Source organism: Paramisgurnus dabryanus, chromosome 10 (genome assembly GCF_030506205.2).
Source record: "Paramisgurnus dabryanus chromosome 10, PD_genome_1.1, whole genome shotgun sequence".
Taxonomy (NCBI): domain Eukaryota; kingdom Metazoa; phylum Chordata; class Actinopteri; order Cypriniformes; family Cobitidae; genus Paramisgurnus; species Paramisgurnus dabryanus.
Window position 1 is genome coordinate 31,920,552 of NC_133346.1, and position 18,684 is coordinate 31,939,235.

The 18,684-nt window shown below is 40.6% G+C and overlaps 1 long non-coding RNA gene across 1 annotated transcript; it reads right to left on the reverse strand.

The window, feature by feature from the left end:
- Positions 1–3,720: 3,720 nt before the first annotated feature.
- Positions 3,721–6,467, reverse strand: LOC135753686 (uncharacterized). Its single transcript, XR_010533825.2, has 4 exons — positions 6,330–6,467; positions 6,169–6,245; positions 5,916–6,018; positions 3,721–5,834 (listed from the first exon to the last, which is right to left on the reverse strand). It is a non-coding gene; the product is annotated as an uncharacterized lncRNA (long non-coding RNA).
- Positions 6,468–18,684: the final 12,217 nt, after the last annotated feature.

Sequence of the window (18,684 nt, forward strand, 5' to 3'; positions counted from 1 at the left end):
ATCAACTCTGTGTTGTCTTTCTTCACAATGGACACGTCGCGAACCGTTGTCTGTAGCTGCGTTTTACAGTCCTTAATCTCAGCCGCATTAAACTCTACTGCCTTCGCTATGCTAGTTAGCATAACAGAGTTATGTTGTAGTTGGGTGCCAAGTGTATCCACTTTATCTGTCAGTTGCTTTATTGCTTCCAACACCGCACTCATGTCTTCTCTTCCTTCATTTCCAGTATCTTTTCTTTTTGCTATCGGTGGGGTTTTCATCGGTGAGAAATCTTTTCGTTTGCATCTCTCAGAGGAGTCATCCATAGCATATTCATGGTAATTGGCGTCATTACACCGCAATGAAACGGAGTTCTTTTTTGTCGCCATGTTGAACTTCTCTTGCAAGATAACTCAATGTTCTGTTATATATCACTTAAATGGAGCAAAAAATTGGTGAGTGGATATCAAAACTTATCAAAAACGGGACCTGCCTAGAGAGCTCAAAACAGTGGATGCACCTGGTCCGCCATCTTGCCGGAAGTCTCCATATGAGAGAAATATTAGCTAAGGAAAAATGCAAGAAATGTATTCAGTAATTTCCAGCCCTTGATGTGTTTAAAATCCACAGTATGGCAAATGACTATGATATGAAACACCTGTTCATTAAATCACTGTACATTTCATACATCCGACATACAAGTACGTAAATCAGATTGCACTGTGCATAACAAAATGGTTGTCAAATCTGAACTAACTTACATAATGTCAATGTAAACATCTCTTGTTTGTTTTGTTTTTTAATTTGCTGCCATTGTAAGCACTCAAACTATCATACAGATCATAATAATACACTTTATACAGTAACTAAAACCGCCAGAGGGGCATCATAAATATATATATATAGAGACAAAAAATCATATTATTCACACTCACTAAATGTGTTTAAAATGACAATTTACCTCAGACAAGATATTTGCAAAAGCTTTTCTAACAAACGGGACAGAACAATTAACCATAATATTATGTTGATCATTTAAACATCAAACAAACACTCATAATGAAATGAAACAATCAAAATTACTATGTTATTGAACTCAATTATATAATCATCGATAATCATCCTCATATTTTTCCTAAAATTTTAATTACCTCAGAATACTTCCAACTGCTGTTCAGAAAAGCAATGGCCATCTGCCTATATTAAGTTCATCGTTTATATAGCAACAAAAACACAATACTGAACAAGTGAAAGGTATTTAGATTGATTTCAAGTACCATGTTTTTGTCATAGCATAAAAAAACTAGACGAGAAATGACCTTTCTGTCCTCAAAGTTAACATTACCTCTAGTCGGTCAGACTATACATAACAACAACCCAGAGAGCAAAAGATAGCAATGAGTCGGTGGACCACCGGCGGTGCTCTGGAGGCAGTAGAAGCGTCATAAGGGCGTAATCGCAAACACGTCTGACGGCGGCCCACCGGCGGCAGCCACTTTTTAAAAGCGACAGCCACCTGTCTACCGCCTTCAATCCGCGGCTGGCCCGCCGGCCAACCGCCGTTCGGCCGCCTTTATATTGAAGGCGGCTCTTTCGCGGCCCGTCGGAGGCAAACGCTATTTTCAAGCGTTTTGCCGCCGCTAATTGTTTATATATATAAATAATATTTATATAGGCTAATTCTAGCATGCAGTTTATCAAAAATAATGATTGATCAAACCAGACAAATTCTCATTTGGATTTTTTATTCCACATTTCAAAGTACAGTAACAGTCATTGAACCAAGATGTGTAAGAGCACTGAAATATAACTGAAAAATAAAAAAGTACTAAAAAACATGCAGGTTTCCAAATAAATTCTAGTTTAAAAAAACATTACAAGCAAATTAGAACATATCATTTACAACAATTGTTAATATTTTAGAGGTCAGCTCTGGGATGAAAAGAATTTGGCTACAAGTAAACATAAAATTAAGTAATGAGGATATTTGGTACCAAAGAACGTGCAGCATACCAAATAAATCGTCATTTCTAACAATAAATTATTACCACTTATCCTAGAGTAAAGCTCTGGACTAGAATAGACTATTTTAATGGCACTGCTGACCTGGAACACAATGGCCCTCATTTATCAAAAGTGCGTACACCAAATTTCCAGCGTACACCTTGCGTACACCCAAAACCACGGTGACTTTGAGATTTATCAATATGGACGTTGGCGTACGGCACGCTCAAATCCTACGCCGGCTCAGGAGGTGGTGTACGCACATTTTGAGTTAGTGCAGAAATGCGCAAAAACTTCCTAACACCACAAAACGTACTGACAAACTAAAATATATGATATATTATGACCCACTGTAAAAAACATAGTAATTATAAACTTCAGTGTTTATTTTTATGCAACAATGTTCAATGTTTAATTTGTGAGACTTTACCAAAGCATTTGATTTGTATGCATATGTATTCCTTCAGTTGAGAGCCTGTGCGCTTTACCTGATGTTTCAGAGCGAGCATGTGAACGGAGCTTATTAGTTATTATTAGTGGGAGCGGAGCGTTGAGCGGTGCGGTAATATTACCATCAAAGCGCCTTTCCGAAAATTCCGCTCCCTCAGCACCGCTCGTTGAACCCAGAACGCCCTTTGATAATTTGCTAGTTCGATAATCTGTAAAAACGTCTAGCAATAAGTTATGGAATTCAAGCCTTATACATAAATGTAAAGTAAAAATCAAAGTTAAGATTGAGCAGGAAGAAAAAATTGAAAGGGACTGCGGAGATACTGTAAAGAGTTAGCAAATATTCTTCCTGGAATCTGAAGCGGCACATTGCAAGAAAGCACAAGCAGTGTTTCCCATAAATAGGCTCTACTTGGGCGCTGCGCCCAGGTAAATTGCGACCCGCCCAGGTAAAAAAAATCACTTTACGAATTTCCGTATTTTCTGAACTCGCCTGGATGACCCGTGTTTTGGAGAGAGAGAGAGAGAGAGAGAGAGAGCGCGAAAGATAGAGCGCGAGAGAGAGAGCGCGAGAGAGAGGTGGGGGTCGGGTGACCGTGAAGATGATGCACGCGTCATAAACTCATCATCCAGCGCGGCAAACTGGATCAACTGCAGCAGCACATACGGAGCAGCCAGGGAACACACTGCGACCAAAATGGTCGCATATGCTTATGTGCATATGTGTTTATAGCATCTAAGTTGGCTTCATTTTGCGTGCAAGCACGTTGTGTCTCTCCAGTTGAGTGTCCGTTCACGTGCTCTCTGTTTCTCAATGAATTGGGCGCGACGCGAAGCAACCTCAGTGTCACATTGTATCCTTTCATGTTTCTGAACTTGAGCAGAGTTTTACCATTAGAGGTCTTTCTTCACTGAGGACGCGGGACCCGTACGGTTCCGGGTTTATATTTTAAATGGTCAGATGGGTCCGGGTCGGTCCTAGTTCATTACTTCGGGTCCCAAGTCTGATTAATATTGTGTGTAAAACCCGAGTCGATCGGAGAACGGCCGTGAGCGCTACCGTGCTAAAGCTCGAGTGCTGTTATAGCGTGCCTCCGGTTTCTATGGCGATAGCAACTGGCTCTTGTCACGACCACGCGCCGCTTCATTTTCTTTATCCCATTTTTAAATCTTACTATTAATAGACAATATCTTTACTAAAATCTAAACAGTTAGCACAGAGATTGTAGCAAAAAGCAGTGCTAATACTGAATGAGCAAAGCTCTAGCTGACTCAGGATATAAAAAACGCAAAGCTGTAATGTAAAGTCTGTCATCGGGACAGCAAGTAGATTTTTAAATCTGAAATAATTAGTGGATTAAGCTTTTTTTAATTGGCAAAAGAGAAATAGAAAGCAGAAGCAGTAAAAGTGCCTATATAGAAGTTATTAACATTATAACATCAGTCACATGTATAATCTATAGACCTGCACTGTCTATTAATATACTGTACATAGTATTGTATATAATTGAGTTTGATAAAAGGGGTCATCAAATTGCTTCATATATCAGTGCAAAAACATAAAGTGTTTTCGTGGTGCTTTGACAAACAGTGTCAGCTTTGTTTATGGCAAAAAAAGTTTGGGGTGGTTAGATTAATGAATATAATGTGAAATTAATATGAATTTTTTATAAATCAAAGTATTGTGTTGTGTCACACATTATTAGTTCTTTGTTACATGTATAGTAGACCATTTTTTGTCGGTGGATAATAATGATCGCCCTTTTCACCAGCTACCACCACAAGTAAATTTCAGATCTGTGGGAAACACTGACAAGGATGTGCTACGAAAACATGGTAATGCAATAAAAGGTAAGCTAGTTACGTACCATTCGATGATAAATAAATACAGATGAGGTAAGGTAAAATGCTTGTGTTGAATGGAGCCGTAAATCCGATCATGATGACATGCGGACAAAATTATGGCCACGAATAATTTTTTATGCTATGGACACTTCTTTTTCTTATTTAGTCTAAAGTATGGCCATAAATTTAGAATTTGTTCCCAATAATCAACAGTTTGTTCCTTGGAATTAATTATTATAATATTTAGAATATTTCGTAATTACTATTACAATTATTATTACTTTAAATTATGAATTAGCTTAGCTAAAACATGTGGATGTCGTGGAAACAAATTGTTAATTTGAATTATATCCGGAGCTCCGTATCAAACTGGATCTAAGATACAGCTAACAAACAACTGTATGTAAATACAGAACAACACACTACAAAAGTTACTACATCATTTTAAAATATTATATAAAAAAATTAACTGAACCATTAAGCAGACATAGAATTTAGATGTAGGCAACAGTAAATAATAATAATAATAAATAATTATTCTTCTAAATATCAATTAATAATAAAAATAATAATAAGAATATTACAAATTGTCATCCAATTATTAATGTGTCTTTAATCCCACTCTTTAAACTGCCATATAAAACAATTTTGTTTCGTTTCACTTCCCCGGATTCTCTTCTTTGCCGTCTTTTGTGTGTCAATGGCGTAAAATGAGGGCGTGGGGGAGGCGGAGACTTGAATTTATATGGGCTTGTTATTCTAATGACGCTCGTTTTCGGCCGCAGCATTTATGAAGGGCAGATATTGCGTACACCTGAATATCAACGGTACGCACAGTTTCATAAATCAGGCGGTGAGAGGAGTGTAAGCATAATCTTACGCCAACATATACGCCCGTTTCTACGCAAGAATGATAAATGAGGGCCAATATTTTCACTTTGCTGCAATAAGATCTGTATATTGTGAATTAAAAATGAACGAATACTTGATTGATCCTCAAGGGGAAATTCAAGGTTCCAGTAGCTTATAACACCACACACCAACATAAACAGAATGATAAAAAAAACAAATCCACATGACTAAAAAACCCAGCAAAAGACACTAAAGATATAAAAAAAAAGATCCACATGAATGTAATGTATAAGCATGAGGCGCGTATAATCAGTACTTTATCTCGTGCACCTGTATAAAGGACAAACAACCTCGCCATTCCATATCTATACGAGGAGCTGCCCTTAAGGCAGGGTCACATGGAATTTGAAAAATAAAAGAATAGTAATTTTCAAAGTGAAGTGTGGATTGGTTGAGTGTAGTGTGACACTTCAGGATTCTTTAGGGTTCTTGATGTTACTGACTGCAGGATACAGAAAGGTTTCCAGTTGTCAGCGATGCTGGGGTGTCAGTAGTCAGCCTCGGTTTAAGGGGTCATCTGTGGGTCCCTCTCAGCTGTGTACTGCCTTTTTCCGCCTTTACGGTCAGATGCTCCTTTCAGGTAACATTAACCTGGACAGCCCAATCAGTGGCATCCTGGGTTGCAGGGTTCTTACGGATGGCTCCTGTAGAAAATACAGAACTGTCATTCCATTTGAATAACATAAGGCCATACACATCTACTTAAATATAAAAATCTAACTTACTTTGAACAATGGTCTTCAGAAACAGGTCTCTAAAACATGCTTGATTCCCTACACCAGTCCAGGTTGTATTAATGGAAAGGTGATTAGAGAAGATACTCTAAAGCTGAAAATTCAAAAAAAGTGTTACAAAATACATTTCTCTGAATTTTCTCATACATAAATGAGAGACAGGCTGTGGATTCAGACTGTATATGCAGTATACAAACTTAATTTTACTTTTTAGATTACCCTACGGCAAAATTAGCACACTTACAAATTGTTTCCGGAGCTTTTTATCCTGCCTCAAAGTGTTGTCAAGCCACGCCAAAAGTGAGCCGCTGTCATCCGAAGCTACAAAATGAAAGGCATATGGTAATATTGGACCTACATCACAGACAAAAAAAGTAAAATTTAAGAAAGAGTGCATGTTCTCACCTGCTTGTTCACTACGTTCCCTCAGGGCTTGCTTCTTCTCCCTCACACTGCAAAAAATTATTGACTTACCTAGGTTTTTTTGTCTTGTTTTCTAATATAAATATCTAAAAATTCTCAAATTGAGATACATTGACTTGGTAAGCAAGTGGCTTAAGATATTAAGTCTTGTTTATTAAAATAAAGTTTTTTTTATTACTTCAAACAAGTCAAAATATCTGCCAATGCAGTAAGAAAAATAAACTTAAATTAAGTTGATCAAGTTGAAACTGGAATTAAGTTTATTTTTCTTACTGCACAGGTAAATATTTTGACTTGTTTTAAGTAAACAAAAACCTCTTGATTTCCATCATTTATTTCAATAAACAAAACTTAATATCTTAAGCCACTTGCTTACCAAGTCAGTGTATCTCAATTTAAGAATTTTCAGATATTAATATTAGAAAACAAGACAAAAGAAAACTAAGAAAGACATTCATTTTTTTGCAGTGCAAGGCTTGGTTTTCATTCTGGAGTCTCTAGAAATCTTCATTATAAAAAAAATAAATAACTAAAGGCACTATTTTCAATACTGTTAAAACACTGCACACTAAGACACAGACCTAGAATATACTACCTTGATAGCTGAAAACTTCATGCTGTACACGAGATGCTATGCTCTGGGCAAGTTATTAATGCCACTTCAGCTACTGGATTAGCAGCAGAGAGCAAACTTAGTGTAACAACCTTTAAATAAAAAATAAAAGAACTAGAACTTTGCTTAACCTCCGTGTGTACTGTAACAAAGGCAAAACAGCATGTGTTCGCTAACACTTGCTAGCCACTTTAGCTAGGGGATTAGCAGCATACTTGTTCAGACAAACGAAGTAATTTAAACAACTTATATACATGAACATAATCTTGCGTTACACAAAAATGAAACATGTACTTACTCGGCGAAGGCTTTCCGGCGAGCCTTCGCCGACAGCTCGCTGTGGCCGTGTAAGTGGTGATCCATACGAGCGACTTCCTTCTGGCACCCGGGGACAGGGCAACGTCCTTTACGGACGTCCACCCTGCCAGACTCCAGGGCCAGAAGGAGCTTCCTCTCCTCCACGTTGAACACTTTGTGGGTCACCCTCAGATGCTGGCTCAGGTGCATGTAGTATCCACCACATATCGGACACTTTAAAGACATTTTTAAATTAATTAATAAAGCTAACAGATGAATTGAATACACCCAAGGATCCTCAGCCGTTAAGAGAGAATGAGAAATTTTCAGAGAAATCGGCTTATATAGGCCACTTCAGTTTTCAGTCTATTTGGGCTTTTAGACAGGAAACTCAAGTACTTCACTTTTCAGTCTATTTGGGCTTTTTAGACAGGAAACTCAAGTACTTCACTCTTTAGTCTATTTGAGCTTTTTAGACAGGAAACTTAATTACTTCACTTTTCAGTCTATTTGCCTTATAAGATGAAAAAGGTAAGCACGTTAAGTTAGGAACAACGTAGAGACTCGTGCGTGGTGTCGTTGGAAAGTTCTCGTCGCCCCCTTCAAAACGATCCGACCCCCAAGTCTCTAGGACCTCCCCTTCTGGAGATATAACAACATTTATCCTCCCATTCAAATGCCCCTAGCTCCGCCCCCGAGAGTGACACGCCCTCGACTTTGGGTCTCTACGACCTTCTCAGGCCGAGAAAAAGAGCCCCAAACTTTGAGCCCCTTCTCTGGCAAAAACAATTGAGGCTAACCTGTTAAAGGCCCCCTATAATGCGATTTTAGAAATAAAAATAAAAAATTTGGCCCAGAAATGTCGTAGAGACGTGTGGGTGGTTTTGTGGGGGTGGCGTCGTCGCTCCCTTCAAAACGATCCAACCCCCAAGTCTCTAGGACCTCCCCTTCCAAAAATATAGCGATTTTTTCCTCATATTCAAATGCCCATAGCTCCGCCTCTGAAACCCACGCCATCGATCTAGTCCAGGGCTTTCCAACGAACCCTCGTTCGAGTCTCTACGACCTTCCTAGGCAGAGTAAACGAGCTCTGAAAACAAGCCTTTTTCATAAATTTTCAAAAGTGGAAAACCATATCTCGGCGAGGCAACGTCGTAGAGACTAGAGGCTGGTGTCGTTCGAAAGGTCTCACTGAGCCCTTCAAAACGCCTCCACCCACGAGTCTCTAGGACCTTCCCTTCCGGAGACATAAAAAATGAGCTTTTACATTCAAAAGCCCCTAGCTCCGCCCCAAAGAGTGCCACGCCCTCGACCTTGGGCTCGTTGGAAAGGGCTTTCCGCCACCTTTCAAACGCCCCCACCCACATGTCCCTATGACCTTCCGGTCCGGAGATATACGAAATTTGCCTATTTTTTCAAATGCACGTAGCTCCGCCCCCTAGAGGGCCACGCCCTTGAACTCGGGCTCCTTCGAAAGGTCTCCTCGGGGGCTTTCCGACGAATCCTAAATGGAGTGTCTACGACCTTCTCGGGATGAGAAATAGAGAGAAATTTTTTCCCCATTTTCACACACAAAAGATATTGAGGTCAATCTTCAAGAAAGCCTTTTTTGAACATTTCACCCAAAAAATTAAAAATCTATCTCGGCCAATGAGTGTCGTGGAGACTTGGGGGTGGTTTCATCTGAAAGGTCTCGACGCCCACTCTAACAAGCCCCACCCCCAAGTCTCTATGGCCCCGCCCCTTTCCGAAATACCAATGTTTTCAAAACGTCTTTTCAAAAGCGCATAGCTCCACCCAAGAGAGAGCCACGCCCTCGACCTCGGACTCTTTGGAAAGGCCTAGTTCGGGCCTTTCAAACGGACCCTCACTCGAGTCTCTACGACCTTCCTGGGCCGAGAAACAGAGCCCTAAACTTGAACTTTTTCCACACTTTTCTTATATTTAAATGCCTCTAGCTCCGCCCCTGAATAGGCCACACCCTCGACATTGGACTCTTTGTAAAGGTCTTGACCGGGCCTTTCCAACGAACCCTCATTCCCAGTCCCTAAGACCTTCCTGGACTGAGCAATGAAGCCCCAAATTGAGCTTTTTTTCACCCTTTTTTACAAAAAAAAATCCTTCTCACAGAAATGTTAACAGGTGCATCAGCGTCGTCTGAAACGCCTAGAAAACTTGTTCCCTGGTGACAAATTTTCGCGTCCCATACAAAAACATGAAAAAATGAGGATTTTCGCAGCCTCACCGAAGGGCCCCGGAAGGGCCTAGGTGCCCCAAATTCGGGGCCCTGGCTCACAGAGTGCCCCTCTACGACATATCCAAAGATGGGTGTCGTGTCGCGAAAGAATAAATTTCATCAAATTCCCCCATTATAATTCGCATAGGCCTCAGGCCTTTCTTTTGCGTTGCTTTTTTTGAATCTATTCTTTCAGGAACGCCGCAGCGGCACGCGCTTCGGGGGTCCGTCTCGGGAGAACTCCGACATAGAGCGTGCCGATTTTTGACCCGATCTGACTCCGGCACGAACCCACGGCCAGTAGCGGGAAACTGTCAGGTCTCCCGCGAGGCTGGGAAAAGTCGAAAGGTCGCCGAAATCGGTGCGACACTTTTCCATTAAACCAATGTTATTTTCCGTAATGGGTTTGCGGACGCGCTCCTCGTGACCCCGCGTGGTGTCAGATGACCACTGGGGGGCCCCCGATCGACATATCCGAATCTGGATAACGTAGCTCCAAAATAAGAAAAGGTTGTCCAAATGTTCTCAAAATCACTCATCATGATCCTCTTGATGGCCTAGACCACTACACCATGTTGCTTGCCATTCGAGCTCCGTTTCGCTAACTTTATTTCTGAAGGTCCCAGAGGTCTGCGCTTCGGCCCCCAAGCGCGCGGGTGCCGAATTTCGACCCGATCGGACACCGTCCGCGAACCCGCTAATTTAGCGGGAAACTGTCAGTGCTCCCGTGAGGCCGGGAAAAGGACTAGGTGCCCGAAATTCGGCGTGCGGTCCAGTAGAGGGCCCGCGCACGACGTCTCCGAATCCCGCGCGCATTTGTGACCAGTCACGGAAAGTAGGGACACAAGTCGGATCTGGGCATTTTGAGTTATTCACAGATTCTGAAAGTGCAGTTTCTAAGCTTTCCAACGATGTGTAACACATGGAAATCTGATAAGATTTGGAGAAGTTGTGGCCATTTGAATATAGGAACTCAGAAATACTCAAACCGAGAAAATCGAGACGAAAGGGACTCTTCTTTTCAGCTGGGGGAGACAATAGGGCTCATTTACATCTCATTTAGCTAAGCCATGCCCCCTGTAAAACCCTTTTTGAGATGTTCTAGCATCATATGTAGTATTTTATGACCAAATGACAACCCGCAAAAATAAACATGACTCTTTTACCTTTGTGGGGATCACAAGTCGAATCCAGTCTGTTTCAGATTATCCAATGACCATATTTGTCCACAAATGCGTATAATCCGTGAAATATAGATTGTTTACATCAGATTTCGCATGAATGTCTGGTAATACAATATAATATATAATCAAAAGACTATTTAAATCGTAACATGTAAGGGTATATGAGCTTACACTCCGTTAAACACATGAACCGGCCTTCAAAGTTTGTATTTAAAATAGGGAAGTAGTATAATAGATCATCCAAACAGCGCCGTCGAAAACGTGACATCCTTTAGAGAGGTTACCAATGGCTCGCTCGTTCCTCCATCAGCCAATGACTTCATGGAAAATATTGATAGACAAAACATGTAGCCAATTATATGAAGAATACAACGATATCTGTGTAACTTCTGTGTGGACTCATGCTGCGCTGCAAGAACTGACATACAGATGACGTCAAAGTACCGCGAGAGCGAGTCGAAATTAAACTACTCCGTAAGATTTCTTGAAGAGCTCTCGCGGTACTTTGACGTCTTCCGACTGCGGCGCCGCATAAAGTCAGTGACGCGGCTGACGTACGATGCGGCTGACTGTTATTTGTTCCGCCCCAGCTTCTTTTATTTTTCTTTTGTTTTGTGCGCCCGAGCTTTACAGTCTGGGGAGACGCAGGCTATAAGTTTGAAAAAAAAAAAAACTTAGAAATCATATCTGAGGAACAGGGCAGCGCGTCACTACAGTCACGTGACTTCACGCTCGAGCCGGAAGAGAAGACAATGCTGAATAAAGTCGTAATTCTGCTATTTTTGGACCAAACTGTATTTTCGATGCATCAACACAATCTTACTGACCCACTGATGTCACATGGACTACTTTGATGATGTTTTTATTAACTTTCTGGACATGGAAACCATACATAGATTTTCAATGAAGGGGAAAGCTCTCGGACTAAATCTAACGATAAAACATCTTAAACTGTGTTCCGAAGATGAACGGAGGTCTTCCGAGTTTAGAACGACATAAGGGTGAGTCATTACTTACATTATTTTCATTTTTGGGCGAACTATCCTTATTTAGTAGTCACGCTGTTCCCTTTGGGGGCGGAGGCGAAAACACAAGCTTATCCAGTATGTAAATATACACACAGACAATGACGCCCCCCGCTGCACGCTAGAATCTCCGGAAAAACAAGCCTATTTTAACCGCAAAATGTACGCTTTTAAATATACAAAAACTGCTATCTCAAACATGGAGAGGCTTCTTCGTGATCTCAACTAACAGATTCTGCAATAAAACGAAAATCACAAATTTCGAAAAAAAAACTTTGTTTCTCATTTTCTCGAAACTTGTGCTGCCGACTTGAGTCCCTGGTTTCCGTGACGGGTCACATTTGGCGTACGCCGTGCCCACAGCGCCCTCGCTGTGCCTCCCAGTGCGATCGCAAAACGCCTAGGGTTATGGTTGGCAAGTAGGGTCACGAAAGGTTCGCGGCGGGTGGGCCGGCGGATTCCTCAGCGGGGCCATCCGCGCTGCGCTACCACGTGCGTTTCAAAGCCGTGCGCCCTTACGGGGCCGCGTGACGGCACTGACACGTCTCCATTAAAGCAATGTTATTTTTCGTACCTGGTTCGTGTCACTACGTCCCCAGGATCCCGAGACGGGCCGGATCTCGAAACGGACGACTGGCAAGCTAACAGCCGATGGAGGAGGAGGGGGTAGGGGTGGTTTTGTGGAGCTAGGGTCCAAATTGAGCAAAAACGGACAGGGACGACATTTTCGCGTCGAACTCTGCGCTACAGGGCACGTGAGGGGACGTAAGCCGGGCCCGTGACGTCCATTTGGGGTTCGGACAGTTTCCCAAAAAAGTTGTCTGCAAATGGACAAATAGTGGGTCCGTGTCATTGGGGGGGGTCGAGGGGTGGCAGGTGAATTTGATATACACATTCAGACGCACTTACCCGTGAAAGCGGGGTGGTGATGGCGCAGACCCGGGTTCGAATCCACTGTGACACACTATTGTGTCCCTGAGCAAGACACTTAACCCCTAGTTGCTCCAGAGGCGTGTGACCTCTGACATATACAGCAATTGTAAGTTGCTTTGGATAAAAGCGTCAGCTAAATGAATAAATTTAAATGTAAAGCGTCCCCAAAGTTTCACCGCAGTGACGCAGCGCGAGGTACCTCAAAAAGGAACTGTAACAGTGTATCTTAAAAGGTAAAACAATGTAACCTTGCTTTCACTTCAAATGTGTTTAGGCCTTGAATTTGAGGGTATTGGACCCGGAAAGTCCTTGAAAGGTCCTTGAATTTGAAGTTAACTAAGGTGTGGGAACCCTGTAATATGTGCTCCTGTTGTCTTCTTTCATCACTCCTCAATCTTTAGAAGCAAGCTAATAATAATAATAAATAAACCTGAAATGCTGATAAAGGTTAAAGTTTTTTTTGACAATTGTGACAGTTGAGTGTGGTAATGAGTAATCAGACAGTCATAATAGCAACAGGTAGACTACAGCTTGAATGAAGACTCTTGAATTTTCTTGAGCTATATCCCTTCTGACACAATTTTCACAAAAATGTATATGTATGTACAGTCAGTTGATTTAACAACCAGCTATGTGACTTTTTATTATTTGGCAAAGTTACTTTTCAGCATTTTTAAAGTCTTTATTTTTTGTTCTTAAAGATTCAAGGAGGGTCTGAGGACTCTAGGATTGTTGGATGCTGTTTTTAAACATAAATAGGCCTTCAGACCCCTGTTTTGCAGCCCAGAAAAAGCACTTACTGCAGACAGCCTAGATGACTTGTTTGAAATCCATTACTCCATTGCTGGTAGTAACAGACGGGCCCAAGAGAATGCCACAGTAGCCTTCTGGAGGGACTATCTTCTGGATGCAGAAGGCAAGTAATGTGACTGATAGATATGTTGGTGGCTTCTTGGGTAATTGGAACATTTAGTACGGTGTTTCTGAACTTCAGTCCTTACGAACCCATGGATTAAAGTTTTCCGTCGCTAGACGGATTTCCGTCAATTGCAAAATTATTAAATTCACTTTTAATAAAGACGACGTGTATTCACCTTTTTTTTAAGTTGGATGTGATCAAAGCCTGGGGTGGAGCCAAATCACGTTCCTCTCTCCACTGTAAGCGTTCTGTAATCACTATGCACCGGATCCACTCCGGGTTTTCTGGCTGTATCACGTTAAGCTGAGGTAAAACTTTCAGCTAGCATGGACAAACTTGTAATGCAGAAAGGCTCCGATGTTTTGGCGATTGATAAAGGTGTAAAAGACCAATGGAGATTGACTTGGCTTAGCGAAATGATGAAGATTGGCAAGCCTTTCAGTTCGTAGGATAAGAAAACCAAACCGCCAGGTAATTTACGTGTCTTTGCGATTAGGGGTCCTGTATTTTCTCACGTACGTGATCACCCGCGTCCCGTTTTTGACTGCTATGCTCATCAGGCCAGTTGCTGATACAACAGGTTTGTTAAACTTGTGGGTAAACTTCATGTGGCGCTACAAGAACCAAGAGGCAGATGACATCCACATCCTGTGAGAGCGATTTCAGGAATCATAAGAGGAGACTGCTTCCGAAATGCTCTCGCGGCACTTTGATGTCATCCACCTGTCGGTTCTTGCAGTTTCATTTGCGTGTGGTCTCAAAAAACGTAACATTTGTACATATATTTAAGCACCGCACTTTATAAACAAGTGATATTAAGCCATTCAAACACAAACAACAGTGTTAATGTTAAATGCGTTCGCTGTTTCTGTGTCAGAGCTGAACACGTAAGCCGCGCATTCGCTTCTCATTGTGCTTGTGAGTATTTTTGCCACTTTATTGGGCTTAAATACAAATATGTGTCAAAAATCCCGTCTTTGCAAGTATCCTCATATAAACACGACCATTTAGGTCTTAGGAGAAAGTAAACAGCAGAACCATTGCGCTTAAAATAGCACATCAGCGCTGCCTCTATTGTAACATAATAATTTGTTGATAAAGGTACAGTCATCAATTAACAACTGTCACTATGGTTACAGACATCCTGTGCGAATTGTACACTAGTTTGACTCGAGTTACACGTTCAGGGTTTATATTCATACATAACGTTACTGTAAGCTGTTGTGTGAACAGAACAGACCCTGGATTATTCGTTTATGTGTACTGAATAATATGATATGAAAAAGTTGTATTTGTTCACATTAGTAAATGCATTATATAACTTGAAAAAACAATGAAAAATATAGAGTATATAAGCATTTATTAATTCTTGTTTATGTCATTACAGTAATTGATGGTAGTTCATGGTGCATTCACTAATGTTAAGAGTTTCAACTTTGATTAAAAAATTATTAGTAAATGCTGAAATAAATACATTTACAATTAATAAATAATTAATAAAAGATTCATTAAAGGTGGTGATATTCATGTTTTCTTTTTATATAGTGGGTCATTTAGCTGTTTCGCCTTCATCTTAAATGCCATGCAAACTACAGCTACCTATTTATGCCACAGGAGACTTTAATATGGAATTAATGGCAAAAAATACACCCTTAAAATGCTATTGGTCTCGCCTACATTAAGTTTTGGTTAAAGAAATATGACTTGGCCTGAAAAAAATTTCAGTCAGAAGAGTTTTTTTCACTTTAATCCATGCGAACCCCCTTTTAAAATGTTTTAGATGTCTACTATAAAACATCAGATTCAGCTCATCAGCTTGTTAGTGTGGTTATTAAGGAATACACATTTGTAGTACTGCGTAGACCGATCAGCGTGTGACATCATCGCCGTGAGAGTGTGATTTTGAGAGTAAAGGACTGCTTTATGAATGCTTAATAATAAATGCTATATAATGCTTTTTTAAATCGCTCTCGCTGTATTGCGATGTCTCGTGCTGAGCAACACAACACATGCATTCAGGCAAGCCTTTTATTACAGAAGGCTGATTAGTTAAATTGGACCTTTTTATATAGAGACACAACTGAAACTGGTAGGGGGTTCGCAAGGAGTGGAGTTCAGAAACACTGATTTAGTAAACACAACATGTTTCTTTTTACAGAAGGCAACTCTTACTGCTCACTGAATAAAATTCTTATGTTTGCAACTGGATGTAGTTGTCTGCCAGCAATTGGATTAAAGCCAAAACCATCAATAGAGTTTCTACATTCTACTGACTCCTTGCCTTCTTCTGCTTCAGTTAGAGACAAGTTTCCGACGGCAAACACATGTGTGAACTGCTTACGTCTTCCTTTACACAAGGACTATGCAACTTTTAAGGCTAATTGTCATGGTCCTGCCTTCCTGTCATAGTGATTCATGGTTCATGTGGCAGGATCGTGGCAGTACCCATATTTGGCGTGGTAGCTCATGGCCTTTGGTTTAGGTAGTGTGCTCCGGTGTCTTGTCTCTTATCCCCGCCCCCTCGTTCTCCTGCTTATTGTTAATCATTAGTTAATTCCCATTACCTTTTCTCTCCTTGTTATCTTGTTTGGTTTCTTTATTTAATGTCACTGTTTCCTTTGTTCTGTGCAGGTTCATTTTGTACCGTGTGAGTTTGCCAGACGTGTTCGTTTAGAAGTCAAGTCAAGTTTATCTGTCTAGTTGTTCGTGAAGTTTAGTGTAAACTCTCTGTTTAGTGTATATATAGTGTATATGTTGATGTGTTTTGCCCCCAAGTGGGCTATTGTTTTGTTTTGTGTTTGACTATTTAAAGTCTTTTGTTAACCCCTTCATCTCCGTCTGCATTTGGGTTCTTCCTGCAATCCTGACAGAATGATCCTGCCAACCCTGAACCCAGCGACGGAGTTGGTTCCTACCTCAGCATCTCCTGTTTTGAATAGGAAAAATAACGAAACTCTCTGGTAATTTTTGAATGCGATGCTAATGGTCTAATCAGGTTCGATGGATTATGCTAAGATATGCTAAAAGTGATACCGCCAGACAGGGCTGGACTGGGACAAAAAAATTGGCCCTGGCATTTTGGCCCAGACCGGCCCACTACATAGGATCACAAATCTTTGTGCAACCTTGACTACCAACTCCATATAATGATTAAGCAGAAAAGTATAAGAGCTGACACGTGACATTACAAAAATGTAAGCGCTGCAAAAAGCTTTGCAGGTTTTAAAAATAATATTGTTAGCCAGTGAGTGCACAGTGTTTAAACTAACCATTCTGAACACCTTATGATAACACTGAGACCTGATACATGTTACAATGAAGTCGCAGTCTCGCGGCAGAGCCACGAGTCCCATTACAGTGTGTGCAGAATATTTTGATCACTTTTTTTCTGAACACCTTTTACCAATTCCAAACCACAGTAATTTTAATAACCAACATTAATTTTGTATATATCTTTTCCTTTTATCCTATTTTATGCCCTTGCTGCCTGAATCAGGATTTTTTGTCTAATGGTCAAACCTCAATTTCGCAATTTCCATGCATGGCATCTTTCTTATGGACATTAAATTATGAATTTCCAGTGTGTGTGTTAAACATTTTTTGGCCCATTTTAAATGTAAAAGAAAATGTGCCTAATAATTCTGCACACTTGAATATAAGGTGCTTTTTCTCTAGCCAGACATCATTAACAATAATGCATTTCTTATAAATGCCTTATTTACAAAATTAATGGTAGTTAATATTAATTTGGTTTGGAATTAGTAAAATATGTTTGATAAAACTGTGATCAAAAGTTCGATGTAGCTACCTAATAATTTTGCCCACACTGTATTTTATTGCAGTGTAATCACTGTCATTCTGCAAACAGCCATTGGACTATCACTTGTGTTTTTGACTGCGTTTTATCAATAGGATATCTAACAACAGTGTTTTTAAAGCAGTTCTGCTTACTGCACGTCAACTCAGTTCTCAGTTGTCTCTTATTTTGACAGACGCACACTGATGCTGCATGCTTCATAAAATGCCCTAAATGTTGTGATTGGGCTAGCCAAATGTCAAATAAAAAAGAACCAATGGGCTGCTAATTAGGTGTCTCCTGGGCCGGTCTATCAGAAAAAAACAAAACATCTTACGCCAACTTTTTTGAAAAATTCAGTACATTGCCATCGTGCCTGTTAGCGCTATTAATGAATTACATTAAAACAAGATAGAAAGCAACGGCTGCATTGCACGATGTACGAGTGTTATGGGCTGGTCAGACAAAAATTGTGTGAGATGAATGATACGTCTGTATGATACTCGCTCTCTGTTTCTTGTGTCAGATCATCGCTCTGTCCATCTGACACAAGAAACAGAGGGGTGGAGCTTGTTAAGAGATGATTGGGCCAGCCCAGTGTCAGTATGGAAAATGAACCAATGGGCCGCTGTCCCTGCTTTATGGGCCGGTTGTTGGCCAATTAAAAAAAATCATATTATATTCATCGGCCCCCAAGGACGTCGGCCCACCGGGCATTTGCCCGGTATGCCAGATTACCAGTCCAGCTCTGCCGCCAGACCTGGAGATCGACTGAATGGATTCCAAAACGGTAAAACTCAAATGCTAGAAAATAAGCATATTTTCAAAAAAAGTATAAAAATATATTTTTGTCCACACATATTTAAGTTAACGTTACTAAATGAAGAAAAAGATAAAAGAATTTGCTTAAATAATGTAGTCTCTGAGATAAAAAGATTTCATTCACTTTAACAAATCTTACCACAGTATTTCCGCCTAAAGTTAGCTATCTCCGTTTCACATCAATCAAAAGTTTCTTTTAACATCATATTCTCCTCATATAAACGTTAAAAACGATCGAAAACCACTAGAAAAAAATATTTGTTCTCTCATATTTAAGTTACTAAATGACAAAAGAAAGAAATTAAATCACTAAAATGTCACGGGGTGACTTTAAAGGGCGGAACTAAAGTGATGGAGATTGGTTCCGCCCGGACCGAAATCTCCAAACACCAGTCACTTCCTGCTTCTCTATGGCAACACAAATCTGGGCTTTACGAGCAGCAGTATTGCGAAGGCGGAGAAATAACGTTGACTGGGCGAAGAAGGATTTAGGGGCACTCGAGATTGGGCTG